We start from the raw sequence: 20,995 nt of genomic DNA on the forward strand, positions 1-20,995 counted from the left end.
AGCCCTAGGATTCTATGATTGCAGCTCTTTGTCTGTTCAATAATAAGTTGCAATGCCACATTTCATTGCTTGTTCTTCTACCTGCGACCAGGAGTCCTTCATACTCTGAAAGGTTGAATTAGGTCCACATTGAGCAATCCACAACTCAAGTCATCATTTTCAAGTTGGTATCCCTCTAAAGAAATCTTGGCCAGAATAGTAATATGGTGGGAAGGATATCCAGGAGAGATGAGTTCAATACATTCAGAAAACACTGAGTTTGGAATCAAAGACGAGTAAAAAACTTCTTCAGAACATCATAAAGAACTTGTTCTATACGTTAAAACTTCTAAACTAGTCAGGGTTTCTCTCTAAGATCTTGATTATGATCAAGATAAACTATTGTTGGGATTCTTGGGATTCTAAAAAGTTCAACCCTGGGGGAAGCCACTACAAACCTTCAAGACACAAGTGTGGTTCACTTCAAGGGAAACATCAAATCCAAATTTGGTAGCACACATTGAAAGTTGCCCTTACTCCTGAGTTCAAGGCACATTCAGATTGGAAACATTCCAAAGATGCTCAGAGCATGTATCAGATTTAAATCAGCTGTACTGATCCATGATTAGTGCAACAAGATCAAAGCACAACCAGAATACCAGATAGTAATTTAACTCAGATCCACTTCACTTGGGTCTTTACTAATCCATGACAACAGGTGTTCACACGTGTGCACCAATATGTCTTTATGAACAAGGCATAATTTAGAGAAAGGACGTATCGATCAGATACCTTATTTATTACCCTGATTATCTTCAGCTGTGATGTTTCATTGAGTGAACCCAAAAGACAAGTGACAAGTGACAGTTGACAAGGAACAATTCACCTGGGTAGCTTTGATAGCTTTCCCATGTTCATACACAAAATAAGGGGCTCTAAAGTTGTTTCACTTAATGCCTGGCATCAGGCGAGAGGGCTGACATTATTTCTTTCCTCCTGGGCTGTTATTTCTCCCATGAGCCATTTACACCATGCAAGGCATCAAGCAAAGTATAAATCAGACCCAGGTATATAATCATACCATCAAATGATTTCCAGGGATGAGGAGCAAATTCAGCATGCAGATTCTTCCCAGCTGGCATCTGTAGAATCCTGCAAAGAGTTAATGTACCAACATGAATGACAACCACAGAGAGACGGAGAGAGACAGTTTTCTGACATGTTAGATACTTGGATTGATGAGCACGTAGCACATGTCTTAGCTTCAAGGTGATGTTTGACAGGCCTTGTCTGGTGCTGACATGCCACATGGAAAACATCAAAGAAGGATAAGGTTGAGCTGTGAAAGCTGCAGCATCCTCCATCAACAGTGCTGGGAAAGGAGACAGCTCCCATTTAATTACATGCTCTGCTAATACCCATGAATCACTGTGGCCCAGCACTAATTTCTCACCGGTGGCACCGGCAATGATCAAACATCTCCTGGCATGGCTCTGATCTGTGGCCAAAGTTAGCTTATGCAGAGCGTTTCTTGGTGGATCAAGGTTTGAAGAACAGCATCACAAGGATTCACGATGCCCATGGCATCTCCTATGGCTAGGCAAGAGGGTAGCATAGAAATGTTTGGGTTGATGAGGAGGAAAGAAAATGAGAAGCAGATGAAGGAAATAAGGACAGCTGAGTTTTTCCAGATTCTGAATGCCATGGAGAAGACTTACTCTGCAGAAGACTCACAGACATGAATCTGTTGTTTGTTTCATTATCCAACTAGATAACCTTATCAGTGCTAGAAGGGAATGGGGTATGCAAAGAGGAAGAGGAGAGATGGAGGAGGAGGACTTGGGGTCCCTGGTGCTCTCTGAACTTGGTTGTTCGGTGTTTCATTACTCAACCAGGTAACCTCATCACTGCTAGAAGAGAGTGAGGTTTGCTCTCTGTTTATATACAATGACATAAATCATACAGATGGAATAGGTGCTTTGTTGCATACTAGAATGAAGCCATATACAACCCAAAAGCTGGTTGCTATTCATTGCCATCAAAGTGTGTGTGTTTATGTGTCTATGTGTCTCTCTATGCGTGTGCATGCAGTCCAGGATTTAAATCTCCAGTCTTTTCCCTCCCACCCTTCTGAGTCAATGGATGCTCTTCAAGATCACACAGGCAGCCGCAGCTCAGCTCTGTTGACATAACGTCTCTCTCTAACTGGAGAAGCCCCAGTCTCTATCTCAACAACTTCACTCTAAACACTAGGAACACTTCTAAAGAGTTACCCAAATGCCATCACCTAGAGCTTCGATCTCCACTCCTCCATGTAGATGAGCCTAAGATAGAGAAGTGATGAGATCAGGAGAATAGCAATTAAACCACTTAAAGACCACTCAATATGATTAGTCCTTGAATACAATGATTTCCCCTTTCTGTCATTCTGCTCAAAATTCCTCTCAGCCATTCTGAGTCTTACGGCATTCAAGGAAGCAAAGCAGACAGCTAGCTCTGTGCCATTGTACTAAAAGTGTACGGATCCTCACAAGTTCACACACAACCCAAATAGTGCACAATGCAAATCACTTATGGGATTAGGTGGTTTCCTCAAACCAACTGCTATGATGATGGGGGATGGTGGGATTGGAGGCCAGGAGAAAAGAGAAGGAGAAATAGGAGATGTTTGCCTTCTGTTGGGGTTGGGTCTCCCCCAGTGGTGGGATTCAGCCAGTTCGCACTAGTTCGGGAGAACCGGTTGTTAACTTTCTGAACAGTTTGGTGAACTGGTTGTTGGAATAAATCATTAGGGCAGAGAACCGACTGTGCAATTATTTGAATCCCACCACTGGTCTCCCCATTATAAGAGGTTCTACTTCCAGCTTTATATTTTGATGTAAAACATAGGATCTGTGTCCCTTTCTCCAAATATGGATTTGGTTTTTTTCACTTTTCCACATAAGATAAAGAGAAAGAATGAGGGGGAAAAAAGAAACTATAACAAAGAACTGAGCAGCACGAAAAAAAATTAGGAGGACAAATCGGGTAGCCAGCTGAAAATTGGACCACGTTCAAAGCTTCAAGTATGCTATTGATTTTGTTTGCACTAAGGCATTATTTGTTGAACCTTTGCGTATTGAGTAAACGACAATTGATTGGGTTCGCTAAACATGTGAGCCAAAAGCAAATAAACTGCCCTCAGGTATCAACTGAATCCCAACCTCATTCCCAACCTCCCTTCTCTAAGATGGGGGAGAAAGTTCTCCCAGAAATCTCCTAAGGGAAATGGTGGGGTCAGTTCAGCTAAAGATTTCAATTCTTCAGACACAAGGAAGAAGAAGGGAAGGAAATGAAGGAACATATTATTTTTACATTCATAAATGCTCCCTTTTGGCATATCAGCTGTCCAGGCTTCCTAGAAGTCCCTATGAATCTTGAGTGTGCAGAAATGGACAGGTTGACTATGGAATTAAAAGATAGAGAAGAAACGGAATACTATAAGATCTGGAATATATGGTATAATTGGTTAGAAAACAAGCATAAAGTTGTTACATGAAGAGTATGTAGGAGCTATAGTAAAATGGGGAAATACTGTATATATATCTGTAAATACTGTTACAAGTTAAATGTAGAAATAATTATATAACATATAGAATAATAACCTTTATAATTAGAAACTATGTTAATATGAATGAATAGCGATACCGGAACACTGTAATGAGTGGAAATGTGGTGGAAATAGGATTAATAAAAATTTACTTTGAAAAAAAAAAGCAGAAATATTATGCATTGGTGACAGGAAGGGCATCCGGCTAGCAAACACCCAGCTCCATTCAGTTGCCTTGACTCCACCCTGTAAGGGATTATGGGCTCGTTTAAAGAGGATGATGATTCACAGAAACATTATGGAAAATGAAGAGTCCACATTTGGGGATAGATGAGTCCTTCCTTGGTGACTTTGTGTATCTGGAGGAGGGGGAAAAACGGCTATTTTCAGATCACAGATGTGCCATGGAACTTTCTCAATCGATAGGACCATTTGAGCTCATGCTGTTAACCCAGGGAAGGAAAAATCTCCATGTTTTGTGCATGGATGCATAGGCATATGTTTGTGTGCATCAGACCTCAATGGATTTAACAGCCAATACCCAAAACTTTGAAAGTATAGTTAGAGCTTTGCATGAAAATATTCCAAGTAACAAGAAGAGCAATGTGGTACAATGGTAACCTGAGTCAGAGTTCTGAACACTTTTTAGAAAACTTTGGTTCTGTTTCCAGCTCTCAGCAAAACTTATCTCATAGGGATGATGCAAAGATACCCATGGTGGAAGAAAGAAGGATCTCTAGGAGAAAATGCCAATAAATACTTTAGAGCAGTTTGTGAAAGGGACGTGGAAATCTGTTCTTAAAAACTCCAGGTCTAAATCATTTTTTGACCCAGTCTCTTTCTTCTATTTGTTTTCTTACCATCTGTCCAATCTGGAAAGAAACATCTTGTCTTGACTTGATACCCTCCAAAAGGTATCCATTCAAGAATTTCCAGCCAACAGGTCAAAACCTTAAAATATTTCAAATATACCTTTCCATTTCATTCTGAATTTAGACAACATTGTTTACAGATCCCTGTTAATTAAGAAGCTTATTCCACCCATATGTTTGGTTGGTTACTCCTTGGTCTTTTGGTAGAGCAACAGAGGAGCAGATTAACTTCACTATTGTGATTAAGGATGCAGAAATCTGAATGTTCCTAAAAGAGTTGGGACCAGGGGTGGGATTCAAATTTTTTAACAACTGGTTCTGTGGGCATGGCTTAGTTGGTGGATATGGCTTGGTGGTCATGTTATTGGCTGGGTGTGGCCAACTCAATATCACTCACATCAAGGCATGCATCTCCTCTCCTGGCCTCTCATGACTGTGGGGATTCTGCAACAGTCATAAGTGTGAAAAATGGTCATAAGTCACTCTTTTCAGTGCCATTGTAACTTTGAATGGTCAGTCCACACAAGCAAAGTACCAGCAAAGGAGGGGGGAAAAAATTCCAGAGACGTTCCTGGGACAGGAAGTCTAGTCTTGCGAAGAATGTAATAAGGGTCAATGGAGAGGCAATTTCTGTAAGCAACCCCAGAATGTTTCCTTCCTGCCTTCCTTACAGGATTAGGCCAGTAATTTCTTCTAACAACCGGCTCTCCAAACTGCTTAGAATGTTAACAACCGGTTCTAGCGAATAGGTGCGAACTGGTAGAATCCCACCCCTGTTTGGGACCAAGTGAAGACAGTAAGGCTAAATTTCCATGTTAACAGGAATAAAACTCAAGTCTGAATTCCCATCTGAACTTTCCAGACAAGCCTCTTTTGCTTGTTGAGGTCTCCCAGTTCCCAGCTTCAAACCAAATTAAACAAGAGACCCACTTCGCGCGTATCAGATGCCTTGGTGACAATGACAGTGACCTCCTAATGTGTTAGATGAGTGGGTTGCATCCATTAGCCACTCGCAACGTCATCTTGGTACCACCCAGATTTTGACAGTGTTCCTAATTACAGTAATTAAGGAGTCAAGCTGAATGATGGGAAGCGGGGGGGTGTGTGTGTGAAAGCCATTCGAACACCATCTAAAGCTAAACAGATGCCAACATTGGCAGATCCACCATCTCTGATTCAAAACAGCAGAGACCTCCATTTCCAAAGGCTCTTCAGTCTGGCATGCAATCACCTCGTGGGGCGTGGGTGCCTGGACCTTGTCACACAGATACGTCTGAGATGTTGGCTAGTCTGAAAATGGACAAGCTCCCAGCCCGTTTCTAAAGACCCCTTGACCTCTTCATCTCAGGGAGGCTGATTGTCTTTCCAAACCAGATTGGAACAAAAACCAGAAGAAAGAGAAGAGGAGGACTAAAGTCTAGTTAATAGCCTTCCTTGCTTTCAAGATTTGCTACAAGGCCAAAACTCGTAGGGAGAACTTCCTTTCTGAAGTTCTGTTATCTGTGGATATCTTGCAATTTTCAGCTGGTCTATCTAACAGTGTCATTTACGTGTTGGTTCTATTTCAAGATGACCTCATGCAGTACACACAGTAGATGAATAACATCATATCTTTGTTATGGTCACTTCACTATTTTTGTTTGTTTGTTTCAGCAACTTGCGCCGCCTGCGGTCCAATTTAAGCATAGTTCTCAAAATTGTCTGCTATAACATCTTGCCTGTCAACCACCTCTTCAGCTTCAACCACAATAATATACACGGGCAAACAACCGATACAAACTCAAGGTAATCCGCTCCAAACTCAATTGCAAAAAATATGACTTCAGCAATAGAGTGGTCAACGCCTGGAACGCCCTACCCGACTCTATTGTTACAGCCTCAGCCCCTCACAGTTTTAACCTCAAACTATCTACCATGGACCTCACCCCATTCCTAAGAGGTCCTTAAAGCGGGCATGCATAAGTGCACCAGCGTGCCTACTGTCCCTGTCTTACTGTCCCCATTTATCTATGTTTACTTCCTTTGTCCTTGTTTATGTTCATACTGCTACTTGTTATCTTGTACATGTTTGACAAACAAAAAAATAAAATAAAAATAAACTTTGGGGAGGAGAAGGTTCTTTGAAGCTTTCATACATGGTCTAGAGAATAACAATCTAAGCAGATGTAAAACAAATCATTAAAAACATATGATGGAAAACATCTCTCTCATCATAGACCATCATCGTGAACCATACAGGACATGATCAAAATGCAAATGCCACATAAGATAACTATTTGTTTAAAGTTCACATCTAACAAGAAGGAGAGGCCCAATTCATCTCTGCATAGGTTGGAGATGTTCAGAATGAGCTTCGGTGCGGAGTAGCCTCCAAGACTTCATTATTAAGCCTGACCTGATCCATCAAGTCAAGCTTGATAAATTGCACCTATCGGATCCCTCTGATGGAACTGACTTCAATGTTCCAAATGACTTTGATTTCAATCATCAATTCTATTGGGTTAATTTCATCCTCCCCCCCCAAAAAAAATCAATTTTAATTTGAATCAAAAGGTCTCCCACCAGGAATTGGAATTTGTGCCCATTCAAACTGATACACTGAAACATCGAAACTTCAAGAAATGGTCACAACAAAGTTTTTCTGAGCCAGAATAATTATTACTCTGCAAAGAGAACCTTACTAGCTGATTCTACAGACTGGAGAGGTGCCAAGGGGATGCTGAATTTTATTTATTATTTATGTTATTGATTGAGATAGAATAGAATAGAATAGAATAGAATAGAATAGAATGGAATGGAATGGAATGGAATGGAATGGAATGGAATGGAACGGAACAGAATAGAGCAGAGCAGAGCAGAGCAGAGCAGAATAGAATAGAATAGAATTCTTTATTGACCAAGTGTGATTGGACACACAAGGAATTTGTCTTGGTACCTATGCTCTTAGTGTACATAAAAGAAAGATACATTCATCAAGAGTCAAGAATCATGAGGTACATTTGATGTTTCTAGGCCACAGGGTTGAGCAGGTGGCTCAATGGTTAAGATGCTGGGCTTGTCAACTGGGAAGCCCTCAGCCCAGGTTCGAGATCTAGCACCATGTGACAGGGTGAGCTCCTGTCCTCGCCCAGGTTAACAGATTAACAGAGTTGGAAGGGACCTTGTAGGTCATCTAACCCAACTTCCCCCCCAAGTAGGAGACCCTACACCATTTCTGACAGATGGCAATCCAGTTTCTTTTTGAAAGCTTCCAGTGATGTAGCTCCTACAACTTATGAAGGCAACTTCTGTTCCATTTGTTGATTGTTTTCACTATCAGAAAATTTCTCCTTATTTGAATCTCTCCTTGTTCAGTTTCCATCCATTATTCCTTGTTTGGCCTTAAGGTGCTTTAGAAAATAAGTTGACTCCGCCGCTCTCTGTAGCAGCCCCTCAAATATTGGAAGACTGCTATCCTGTCTCCCCTGGTCCTTCTCTTCACTAGACTAGCCAGGCCCAGTTCCTGCAACCGTTCATTGTATGTTTTAGTCTCCAGTCCCCTCATCATCTTGGTTGCTCTTCTCTACACTCTTTCTAGAGTCTCAGCATCTTTTTTATAGCCTGGTGACCAAAACTGGATGCAGTACTCTAGGGACGGTTTTAAGGTTTTATAGAGTGATATTAGCACCTCATTCAGTTGTGGGATTCAATTTTTTTTACTACTGGTTCTGTGGGAGTGGCAGGGGAAGGATACTGTAAAATCTCCTAGTTCAATCTTCTTCTAGTTCAATCTCCTGCTTGAGCAGAAGATCCTATACCATTCCAGACAAATGGCTGTACAGTCTCTTTTTAAAAGCTTCCAGTGATGGAGCACCCACAACTTCTAAAGGCAAGCCATTCCTTGGTTCGTTGTTCTCACTGTTAGGAAATTTCTCCTTAGTTTTAGGTTGCTTCTTTTCTTGTTTAGTTTCCACCCATTGCTTCTCATCTTGCCTTCTGATGCTTTGAAAAATAGCTTGACTCCCTCTTCTTTGTGGCAACCCATCAAATATTGAAACACTGCTATCCTGTCTCCCCTAGTTCTTCTTTTCACTAGACTAGACATACCGAATTCCTGCAAAATCTTCCAAATCTTCCAAAGCAAAGATTTGGAAGAGACAAGAATCAGGAAGTTCAGCCAGGAACAAGAAAACAGAAAAATCAAAGAAAAGATAAATGCTGATAGAATAGGAATAGAAAACAGAAGTGGGGAAAAAAAAGATCAAAGTTCAAGGTCTATTTAAAAAAGCTTATTTATGCCAGGGGAAACATTTACTCTTTTAAACCTTGGAATAAAACTAGTGTTAGTACTCATGGTTGATGGTTCTTGTCCGCACTACCTTAAAGAGCTGATGTCAATCTTGCATGAAAGCACCTCTTTCCTCCCTTACTTTTACTCTCCCCAAAAGGGAGAGACCCTCCTGACATGCTTTCTCCATTTCCACCCTCCACCCCCTTTCAGACTCAGATGTCTCTTATCAGACTGTTGTCTTGGCTACAGCTCTTCGTCCTGCCTCCCAAGGTGACTCGCACACACCACTGCAAACATGGTATGCAAGGCAGGGAGCTATGATGCCATGTTTTCATGCTGTCTTGTATCCTTATCCACATCTCCCGAAACTTGCATCCTGAACATATCATGCTTTGAAAATCAGCCTTGGCAGCCTTGAGGCAACATTAAGAGAGAAGATGGGAGAAAAAGGCCACGCTGGTGGGCCTAGCAAGGAGTCCCAGCTATCAAAATGAGCCAACAGATATTTGGAGAGGCTTTTCTGCTGGAGGACTAGAAGATGTCTCTATCGTTTTGTTTCCCATCCCATCCCCAAATGTCCTTTTTTGGATTTCACATCTGGACCTCTGAAATTCCCCATCCTGGTTAAGTCCAAGGTATTTGCTTCTCTTTTTTTTCCCCACCTCTCAATTGATTCCTGCTTGCCATGTCATCCTGTCAACACGGTTTTCAAACTGATTGCTCTCTAATTTGCATTATCTTTCTAAGCCCACTGATATCCCCTGTTGCTACTCTGGCTATTTTCCAGTTCTGGGAATTGAACCAAGGGAAACACACACACACGCACACGGAGAGGGAGAGAGGAAGGAAGGAGAGGCGAGAGGGGGGAGAGAGAGAGGGAGAGAGAGGAAGGAAGGAAGGGGAGGGGAATGGAGGGAGGGAGGGAGAGGGAGAGGGAGGAAGAGAGGAAGGAAGGAATGGGAGGGGAAGGGAGAGAGGGAGAGAGAGAGAGAAGCTGTTATGTCATTTCCGAGCTTTGCTATCCATCATCCCTGCCCGAATTTTCAGTTCCCTTCACTCAACTTTTTGATACTGCAAAAATATTACAAATGGTTAAGAAGGGGGCATGCTTGCTTGCCAGAGGACCTGGCTTCATTTTCTACAGTTAAGATACTCATTTGGCAGACAGTGGAAAAGATAAGGTGTCATGACCACGTGCAGAGTACCTTTGACTCCACTTCAAGTAAATCCCACCCGCTCAACCCAAATCATGTTATTTTATTTTGTTCTTTCTGGAATCGTGTTTGGAAAAGCTTAATCATCAAGAACAAGATTAAGTTGGGGTGAGAAATAGCATTGCAAAGACACACTATAGATAGATAGATAGATAGATAGATAGATAGATAGATAGATAGATAGATAGATAGATAGATAGATAGACAGATGATAGATATATAGATAGGCAGGCAGGCAGGGATAGAATGATGGATGATAGATAGATAGATAGATAGATAGATAGATAGATAGATAGATAGATAGATAGATAGATAGATAGATAGATAGATAGATAGATAGATAGATAGATAGATAGATATAATGGTACTTGCCTTATATTCTGTCTGCCTTTAAAAAAATCAAACACAAATATCTAATCCTTATGGATGTGAAGAGAGCTAGAAAACTCGTGCCAAAGAGGATGATTTATGAAAGGTGCTTAAAGGACAGTTTTACAAGATTTGTACCGGGTTAAATCAGGCTATACAAATGGGAAGTTTCTCCAAAGTAAGTAATTCTACTATTGCATCAACTTTCCAGGTCCCAAAGGAAAGACCTGTAGGAATCCAGTCCAGCCAAGAAATCCATCTCTGGTTAGTTATGAACCATGGTAGGTCAGGTGACACCATCTGGTATTTATCTAAGCTTCTAAATCACGCTCATTTACTCCTTGGGAGTGATGTAGGAATTCCATGCCAACTCTTGAGTTCAGACTTCTACCTGCTATTTCTCCTTTCTGTGGTAATATAACCTATTGATCATTTTATCATTTTCTGTAAGGCCTTTGTATAACTAGCAGTAAGTCTAGGAAGATGTGGGCATTCTTGGTGGGGGTAGGAGTATCTTTGCTCAGAGTGCCTCATTCTGTTTTGATTCTGCCAGTTTAGAAGGAATAGGAAAATGGGTGAAAGTTCAAGGTACAAGATACACAGTTGTGCTTTCTCATGGGACTTTCCAAACTTTCCCATGAGACTGTCCGTGGCTGTATGATCTCATCCTAGCAAGGTAACATCTGGGACTTTCCAAGATTGTGTGTTCTCAAGCTGGTGAAGTAATCTCCTGTTGAGGTCATTGTTTTCTGAATATGCATACTGTATATTTTGCTTGTGTTTTTTCTCAATAAATACTGCTACCTGAGTTCTCTCAGGGTTGGCATTTTTCTCAGAGACAGTTCCCTGTGTCTCATTTCAATGTCAAACCACCATACTTTCTTTATCAGTACATCCATTGTCACCTTTGATGGTTGACTAGTGACATTCAGGATCCTCAGGGACAAGGTAAGCACCAAAAGAAGAAGAAGAAATTATAGCTCAGGGTTGAACTGTGGAGTCCTTGATGCACTTTGGGCTTGGATATTTTCTTGCAGATGTTTCATTACCCAACTGGGCAACATCATCAGTGCTAGAAGGGAATGGAGTTTGCAGAGTGGAGGAGAAGGTGGAAGGAGGAAGAGGAAGAGGGGGGATGACAACATCTGTGGGGTCCTTGCTGCTCTCTCAGCTTGATTGTTTTCTTGCAGTTGTTTCATTACCCAACTAGATAATATCATCAAGGACTCCACACTGTAAGCAGTTAGCCAGTATTCTTTCTTTACAAAAATCTGTATTCCTGATGTGGAAAGAGGAAGGGAGGGGAGTTGTTATGAAATTTCAGCAGGCACCACCGATAAACCAGGTTCTCCCATTAATTCTCCATTTATATTTTGTCTGGACATTCATGTCCTCCATTCCCCACCTTACCCTCTTATCGGCACAAAAACAATGAATAAACATTTTGTCCTGGGCATTAAAATGTTTCCTTGCTCCACATTGGCTTTGCTCCTGGTTTGCTCCAGTCATTATCCTTTTAACTTGCATTGGGTTAGTGTTATAAAACCTGCCCCAATTTAATTTTTCATCCCCTCCCTCCTCTCCATCCATAACAACGCTGAGGCCATTACTTAACATCAGCACCAACAAATGTTCCATTTTCCAATTTACAGTGGCAATTATGACATCCATCGGAAATAAATGCAGCTGCCTTCCCTTGGAAGCCATTTTTTTTGATCCCGGTAATTAAAAAAGAGTGGGGGGCCAGAGCCAGGTATGGCCTTGCATGCATTAGATGAATTAATGCAACGTTGCGGCTGTATTAAGCGGGAGAGGTTCGATGAATACAAATACCCTCCGAATCTGCTATAAAACAGCAAAAAAATAGAGAAAGAGTCAGCTTGGACCCCTTTTGGCCTGCAAATCCTAAAATTTGCTGTGTTTTTTGTTTTCTTCCCTGCTTGCAGAGCCACAGGGCTATTGTTCAGCTTCCTCTCGATTCGAACGTCGCTTCTTCCCTCGTTTCCCATTTATTTCCCCTTCTATTTTCCACCAAATTGCTAGTTATGGCGGAGTTGTGTGCAAACAACAACGGGCTCCCTTGTCACTTCATATTTCTGTCTGCCTGTCTGAATAAGCTGGGACAGCTGAAACGCAGTTGATGATATTATAATCATGGCTGCAATTGTATCTTGCAAAGCTGACAACAAATTGGATCTTCTCTCTTCCTCTGTCTCTCTCTCTCTCTCTTTCCCAGTCCCTCTTTATCTTTACATGGGAAAACATAATGCAGTGCGGTTTTTGTATTAATGACACAAAAGTGCCTTTGTGGGAGCCGGCATTTGCAAGAACAAATGCAGACCTTTCATCAATGCTGGGGATCATTCAATTAGTTTTAATTTGTCCGTGGAGCGACAAAGAAGGATAACATTTGACTTGTTTGCCTTCGCCGCAAAGCGTCTGTTGGCAGAGGAGCTGTTCCCTGGTTGGTTGTGGTTGCTACCACAAGGTTGCTCACTGGTTTACGACAGGGGTGGGCTTCAAAAATTTTAGCAACGGGTTCTCTGCCCGGTTGTTGGCTGTGGCCGTGGTGGGTGTGGCCTAGTCAGCCTCCTGCATCACAGTGGGGGTGGGGGCGTCTTTGGTCTCCCCGGACTCCAGAGGCTTTCCTTGAGCCTCTGGGAGGGTGAAAACAGCCTCCCTGGGCTCCGGAGGCTCTCTGGAATCCGGAAATGGGCCCCCTTTCCTGGCTTCCCGAACTTCCAGGAGGCCTGTTTTTCACTCTTCCTGAGCCTCCGCACACTCCTGCACTTACCTGCATCCAAAGTGGACCACATGGGGACTCCTGGGAGCAGCGGGTTGGGGTGGGTGTGGCCAGCCAGGAGTGAGATTTTGGGGTTCTCTGAACTGCACAGAATCTTAGCTAGGGGCTCTCCTGAACCCCTGCGAGCCCCCAGCAGCCCACCCCTGGTTTACGACCTGTTTTCCTCACTGCCCCACGAAGGGAGGACTGCAGAAGTTTCTATCTTTCCAAAGAGAATTAGGGTTAGGGTTCATTCACTTCACTGGCTTAATGCAAAACGGTCAGTCCGCAGGTTGTGAGTGTCTGAGATGGATCAAGAGTGCCAAACCAAGGGGAATAAAAGCTGGAAGTGTTTCTCTGGGTGTATTACTTGACTAGATTTAGAGTCAAGGTGTTCCAAAGGCAGCATTTTGACTTGTGTGTTATTGTGTTCTCCAACAACCGAGGGTTCTTCAAGCCCATTTCCCCCACTCCCTCTTGGCTCATTTTCCAGGATGTACTACTAGGTGTTGACTGTTGATTATTAAAGGCCAGATTAGTAGCCATGAGGACATGGTCAGTGCTTGATTGAACATGCAAAGGCTGAACATAATGAAAGTCATGGTGAAATACCCCACTCCCTTCTAGCATTGATGATGTTTGGCAATGAAATGTCTTCAAGAAAACAACTAAACTCAGAGAGTACCAAGGACCCTACAGCCATTGTCATCCTCCTCCTCCTCTTCCTCTTCCTCCTCTTCCCTGTAAAACCTGATGATGCTACCTAGTTGGGTAATGAAACATCTGTAAGAAAACAACCAAGCTGAGAGAGCACCAAGGACCCCACAGCCATCCTCCTCCTCCTCCTCCTCCTCCTCCTCCTCCTCCCCCTCCCCCTCCCCCTCCTAAACCCCATTCCCTACTAGTACTGATGATGCTACCTAGTTGGTTCATGAAACACCTACAAGAAAGCAACCTAGATCAGAGAGCACCGAGGATCCCACAGCCCCTCCTCCTCTTCCTTCCCCCTTCTCTCCACAAACCAAATCCCCTTCTAACACTGATTATGCTTCCTAGTTGAGTGCTGAAACATCTGCAAGAAAAACCACCAAACTCAGAACACCAAGGTCTTCTTAGCCTTGAGAATTTTGTAAGCTTTAATTGCTGGCAGTCATTTCCAGGTCAATTTAGCAATAGCAATAGACTTATATATCGCTTCACAGTGCTTTTACAGCCCTCTCTAAGCATGTTTACAAAGTCAGCCTCTTGCCCCCAACAATCTGGGTCCTCATTTTACACACCTGGGAAGGATGAAAGGCTGAGTCAACCTTGAACCGGTGGGACTTGAACTGCTGAACTGCTGATTCAGTCAGCAGAAGTAGCCTGCAGTACTGCACTCTAACCACTGCGCCACCACAGCTCTTTAAAGAAAAAGAAAATGGGACTTCCGGTTTGAGCTTCTTCGGTGACAGACCGAAACCTCATCTCTCCAAGGCTTTGATCCGTGCTCGTAGCTGGAGCGCCCCGAGCCGGCTGGTTTCGGGGCTAAGCCACCCTGTAGAGGTGGTGAAGAGGGGGGAGACTGCCTTCAGGGTTGAGGAGAGCCACATCTCTCCTCCCCAGCTGGCCATTACTCCCTTTCCTGAAGGCGGTTGTAGCGGTGGTCAGAAATGGCCACCACAAAGAAGAATTCGACCGGAAAAGAATGTGCAAGAGGAAGATAAGAAGAGAAAGTTTTGGTTGACCAGGTCAAACAGCAAAAGCAACAAATAAGGTACCCTGGAATTTAAACTTAACAACATTGTTCCCAAAGAAGATTTTGAAGCTGCGAAGGAGAGAGAGAAGGGAAAGGATTAGGTTTTTTTCTTCCCTTCCTTATACTGACAGCTAAGAGATTTAAGCAAGAAACTGGAAAAAAAATCCACTTTGACATTAATAGGCATCTAAGCTGAAAATAAAAGTCAAAGGGATAATAAAGATTTCTGGGCATTTAAAAATTTTTAAAAGCTGGAAAGGAGAAAAAAAAGAATAGAAGGGCAGGATCTGGAAAAATGGAGGAGACTGCCTGGAATTAAGGAATGGAATTGTAATTAAAAGGAACTTACAGTGAAATTTTAACAAAATTCCTCAAAGATACATTTTAATGGAAACTTGGTAACAAAATAATAGAACCCCAGGAAGAGAAAATGAAAAAAAGAAGCAAGTAGAAACAGCCTTGGATTATTTGGATTACTTGGTGATTTTTGGTTTTTGCATCTAGATGACTAAAATTAACTGGGTGGTTGTTTAAAAGTTTTTAAAATGGTATCACTCTTAGAAGAACTGAAAATGGAACTTAAAACATGGAAAGAAGATGCACAAGAAGGGAAAAGTTCTTTTGGCCTCGTGTTTCAATTCTTAGAAATGGAGATCTGGAACTATGAGAAGCAACAAGAAACGCCGAACAAGAAGTTAGGGACAAAGAAGAAGCCATCTTTAATGATCAAATAATTTTAAGTGGGGGAGAAAAGAAAAGGGGGGAAAGAGAGTGAAAGGTTTAAGATTAGAAAAAACAACCAAAAAGAAGAAGAACAATTTGAAAGATAAGTACAATATTAGAAAGCAACAGAAGAGGGGATTACAGATGAGAGAGTTAGAAGTAGAGAGACGAGGGGGTAAAAAGGGGAGGGAGAAGAAGAGGGGGAAGAAGGTAAGGAAAAGAAGTTGTAAAAGACAGAAACAAGAAATGGAGAAACAGGGAAAAGATATAAGGATTGTAACCATAAGTTTGTTTAGAGATAATGGGTGAAAATTTAATTGTAAAAGGGATTCTGCAAAGGTACAGAAGATAGCTTTGTTATATTACAAATAGAAATAACTTTAGAAAATATGATGATGGATAAAATATTTATTGTAATGCAGTGGGATGTTTGTTAATAAATAAATGAATTAAAATGATTGAGAGAATTAAAAGGGAACATTTTTAATTATTAGTAATGATTTATAAAAATATAAGTGAGAAATATGGGAAAAAAAGAATTAACTATGGAAAGTTTATAAGTGTTCCCAAGGAAGTATGATATTCAATTGAAAAGAAATGTTAAAGATGTTAAGATTTTAATGCATATTAATGATAGAATTGAATTGGAATGAATGTTTTTATTTACATATATATATATATATATATATATATATGTATTTATTATATATATATATATATATATATAATTTTTTTCTTTTTAAGAATATAGTGTCTATTTTAAGAATGTACCAAGCAGAATTTGATTGGAAGTTATGTATTACATTGAATGCTATAATCTTAAAGCTATACATTGAAGCTTAAATAAGAGCTTGAATGGATAAAATTAAAGGATATAAAGCTGTCATACTCTAATTGGTAACTACAGGGAAAAATTTGCTTAATAAGAAAAAATAATGTGAAATTGTAACAGGACAGACAAAAGTATAAATATAATGATTTGAATTGAGATAATTAAAACAAAGTTGAGAAAATTAAAAGAGGGGAAAAATTATGTAGAAAATATAAAATGGTAATAAGATATGGAATAGAATATAAAAATGAGCATGAAATTGAGTTTTGTGTCTGTATGAAGAAGTGATAACCTGGGACCATGCAATTTTCAAAAAAGATGTTTTATTTGTATTTTGTTTTTGTGAAAACCCACATAAAATTTTCAAAAAAAAAAAGAAAGAAAAAGAAAATGGTGGGAGGAGAATTATTTCTAAAGCAATGATAGTAGAAAAGAACAAGAGTCTGGATGAAAGCAAAATTTCAGATGCCGCCCTGTTTGGTTCCCAGCCAAATAATACTCTGATAAGGCACCCTGTGGTCTTCTTATCTTCCTTCTGTTTACTCAAAGATCTTCTTAATGCTCTGTACTCTTATGTCCTGAATTCTAATTCTGCCAGCAGGCCTACAATTGCCAAACTAAGCTACCTCTTTCTGCCTTTTCTACGAGATGAAAAAAAAAAATATTTCTCTTTGCTATTTTCCCTTGGTCTGTCTAGCTGATTTCCTCCATTTCTCTATCTCAGTTCAGTGAATCAAGATGAGTGGATTTGATTTTGTTTTTTAAATCAATTTAGGGGGAAAAAAGGGGGGGGGAGAGGGATTTTATGCCATGGCCTTTTGAATGGTTGCACTGATTCGTAGATGGCCCCATTCAATCGGATGGTCAGATTTGATTTGGGAGGTCAGCTCTCAGTTCAGAGATTAGATCAAGGGCTTCAAATCAAATCTCCAGATCCAAGTTTCATATAGATTCTAACACTTTATCAGAGAAAGAGATTTATCCATTTATATTTTTCCATCTATTTCCACTTTGACAGCAATGGGTGATGAACCTATCAGTATTGTAGCTTCCTGACTTCACAATAAACTGGGAAGGAAATCATCCATCAACACCAACAGTTGGTCCTGGGTCTTTTATCCTTGCAATTCATGTTGAAATCGAGAGAAACTATAAAAAGAAGAGGGATTATGCAGATAATTTTGGGTTCTCTAAGTTCTCCTGCAGACCTTTAAGAAGTCATATCTTTTTTTGCTTTGTCCACCTTAGATGTTTCTTCTTTAGATGTTTGTCCCATCCTTTCTCATGACCTTCAAAAAGATAGCAGCAGTAATAAAATCGAGACAAATTAGACTGGATGGAAACATGCGTCTAAATTAGCAACCACAAATCCATATTCAGCGATAAAAGGCTGACCTAAATACATTTTTGAAAGATTCTCACCTATACAAATAAGGATGGATGAAAGACCGCAAACTCCTGCCAAGAAAATCAGAAAGTCTTCTGATGGTACTTTGGAATAGAGTTTCTCAAAACACTGCGAAAGACTATAACATTCAACAAGGTTTAACGAGTGGAAATTTCCAAAATCCCAAAGACAATCTTTGTAGAGCAGGTGGAGATCCTACCTTCCTGTGTATCCAGGTATATTGTATAACCATACTTACTTTTACTTTACTTTATACTTTATTGGCCAAGTGTGATTGGACACACAGGGAATTTGTCTTGGTGCAAATACTCTCAGTATACATAAAAGAAAAGATTCAAGAGTCGAGAATCATAAGATACGACACTTAATGATAGTCATAGGGTACAATAAGCGATCAATCATGCTAGGAAACAGTCAATATAGATCGTAAGGATACAAGTGACAAAGTTACAGTCATAGAGTCATACAAGTGGGAGGGGGTGGGTAATAAGGAGTGATGAGAAGGTTAATAGTAATAGTAGTGCAGACGTTGTAAATAGTTGGACAGTGTTGAGGGAATTATTTGTTTAGCAGAGTGATGGCATTCGGGGAAAAACTGTTCTTGTGTCTAGTTGTTCTGGTGTGCAGGGCTCTAGCGTCGTTTTGAGGGAAGGAGTTGAAACAGTTTATGTCTGGGATGTGAGGGGTCTATAGATATTTTCACAGCCCTCTTTTTGATTCGTGCAGTATACAAGTCCTCAACGGAAGGCAGGTTGGTAGTAATTGTTTTTTCTGCAGTCCTAATTATCCTCTGGAGTCTGCGTCGGTCTTGTTGGGTTGCAGAACCAAACCAGACAGTTATAGAGGTGCAGATGATAGACTCATTCCATCATGTTCACCTTCCAAAAGCCACCAGAGCTGAGAGCACTGGGCACTGAACTTCATGTGCACAAAGCCTGAATATGTCACGCTCCTGAAAAGCTGATTTTTTTTAAAAAAATGGCAAAACTGGTTATTATCCCTTATTTCTACAGATAGGATTTTAATCATATAGGCAACTCTGGGGGTCAACATTGATTTTCTTATTCTTATTTGATCTTACCCCCCCCAAACCTTTCCTCTTTCTCTCCTCCTCCCTTCCCTCACCTTCCCCTCCACTCCTCATGCTCCTCCTCCTCTTCCTCTACCCTCCTCGTCCTCCCTTCCTCCTCGTCCTCCCTTCCTCCTCTCCTCCTCTCCTCCTCTCCTCCGTTCTTCCTCCTGCTCCTCCTCTGCTCCTCTTCCTCCTTCTTCCCTCCTTCTCCACCTCCTTCTCCCCTTCTCCTCCTCCTTCTTCCCTCCTCCTTTTTCACCCCTCCTCCTCTTCCCCCTCCTCCTGCTCCTCCTCTGCTCCTCCTCCCCTCCTCCTCCTCTTCCTCTTCCTTCTCCTCTCCCTCTCCCCTCCTCCTCCTCCTTATGCCCTCCTCCTCCCTTCCCCTCCTTTTCCCCTCCCCTCCTCCTCTCCCGCCTCTTCCTCCTCCTCCTGCTCTTCCTCTGCTCCTCCTTCTCCTCCTCCTCCTCCTCCTCTTTCCTCCTCTTCCCTCTTCCTCCTCCCTTCCTCCTCCCAATGTCCTATTTTGCTTTCCATTCAGCCTAAAGCATCCTGCCTCAGAGATGAAATATTATACATATCCCACGAATGAACATTTGGTGTTGTCATAGCCACCAGCCAGGCTTCCTCGATCTTCAGAGGCTAAACCTGATGACTTTCTTCCCAACTCAAGCTGTTCATACTGGGCTGTTTTTGAAAGGTGTGCCACGAATTTTATTTTATTTTTCTCGTGCAATACAAAACAGGTGTGTCAATGTAAAGATTTTTTTTTTTTAAAGTCATCTCTACAGAGAAAAACCACCCCCTTAGTTGAAGCTCACATCAGACAACATTAAAATAAACAAGACCCGATTGTCATTTCTTCTAACTCTCTCTCGGTCTGCCTTTTTCTTTTTCTTTTTCTTTTTACTAACAACTTGCAATGGGTAACTCATCCGATGACAGATTCCCTTATACAGGGAGCAGTTCTTTTCTATGCCATTCATGTTCCTCCTGACAGCAAAGGCAAAGATTTCATGTATTAATTTATTCTTACTGTCCATGTCTGCACATCCTTTCCGCCCAAAGAAAAGGGGGATGGGGAAAGCACCTCTTCTGAAAGGGACCGAGAAAGGAAAGGGATCGACTTTTCTCCATCCTGATGACACCTCATTTGAGCTGGTCAATACCAACATGTCATTAGCCTCTCCTGTGTGAAGTCAACCCAGTTGGAAGAGAACAAACTGCAGAGAATCTTCTCTCCCTGTCACAATTCCAGTTCACCAACCATAATCGTTCCTCGATCAAACCTTACTTCGCATTATCTGCTCGGTGTTGGCTGGTGATATATGAAGTAATTTCAGCTTGACAGTCGTAGTGGGCACATATCATAGCCTACCCCACGAAATCTATATATAGCTCCTTCTCTCCTCCTCCCCTCCCTCACTCCTTTTTCTTAGAGGAAGAGAGAGTTTTAAAGCTCAGAAGAGGTTTCAAGGGAGAAGATGGGATAACTCATCTTTATGAACTTTCACCATCCATTCATTAAGGGTCGTGTTTTCTCGCTATTATGCTGCCATCCGAATGCATTTACCTGCTTAGCGGGGCCTGGAAAAGCTAAAGTTGAGAGCAATTTGTTTTATGTTGTCATTGGGCAAGCCTGTAAAAGAAACCAGTAATGCCACAAACTTTGAACATTGGAAGAACATTTTCTTCCGAGTACAGTGACAAAATAAACACCAGGCCTCTGAACACATGACTTTCAGTGGATTAGTAGACGGTGGGAATTCCAACTAAAGGTTAATTAATGAAATCAACCTTAAGGAAGTTAGATTTAGCTTAATCAAATGCAGTCCATTCGAGCCTAAACTCACCTCTCCTACTCAGCCATATTACAGGGACTGTTGACTGGGGCTAATTCAAACCGAGTTATCCCAAGAGAAAGTTTACTAGTTATTGACTTTTCAAAAAAATCTTGGCTTAACTATGGATTACAAATGTTTAAGGTGGATTACAAGTAGAGCAAAGAGGGGTTAAAACCACAATTTGAAAAAAAAATTAAAATGACATGTGATTTGCTTACAAGCAACACATATTAAGGAAAAATATATAAAATATTTGAGTCACAAAAATCTGGGAGAAGAATTTATTTCAGTAAGCATGAAAAAAATGAG

Source organism: Notechis scutatus, chromosome 7, assembly GCF_049901735.1.
Source record: "Notechis scutatus isolate UNSWTSFEM ecotype Mainland chromosome 7, rNotScu1.2, whole genome shotgun sequence".
In the NCBI taxonomy this organism is placed as follows: domain Eukaryota; kingdom Metazoa; phylum Chordata; class Lepidosauria; order Squamata; family Elapidae; genus Notechis; species Notechis scutatus.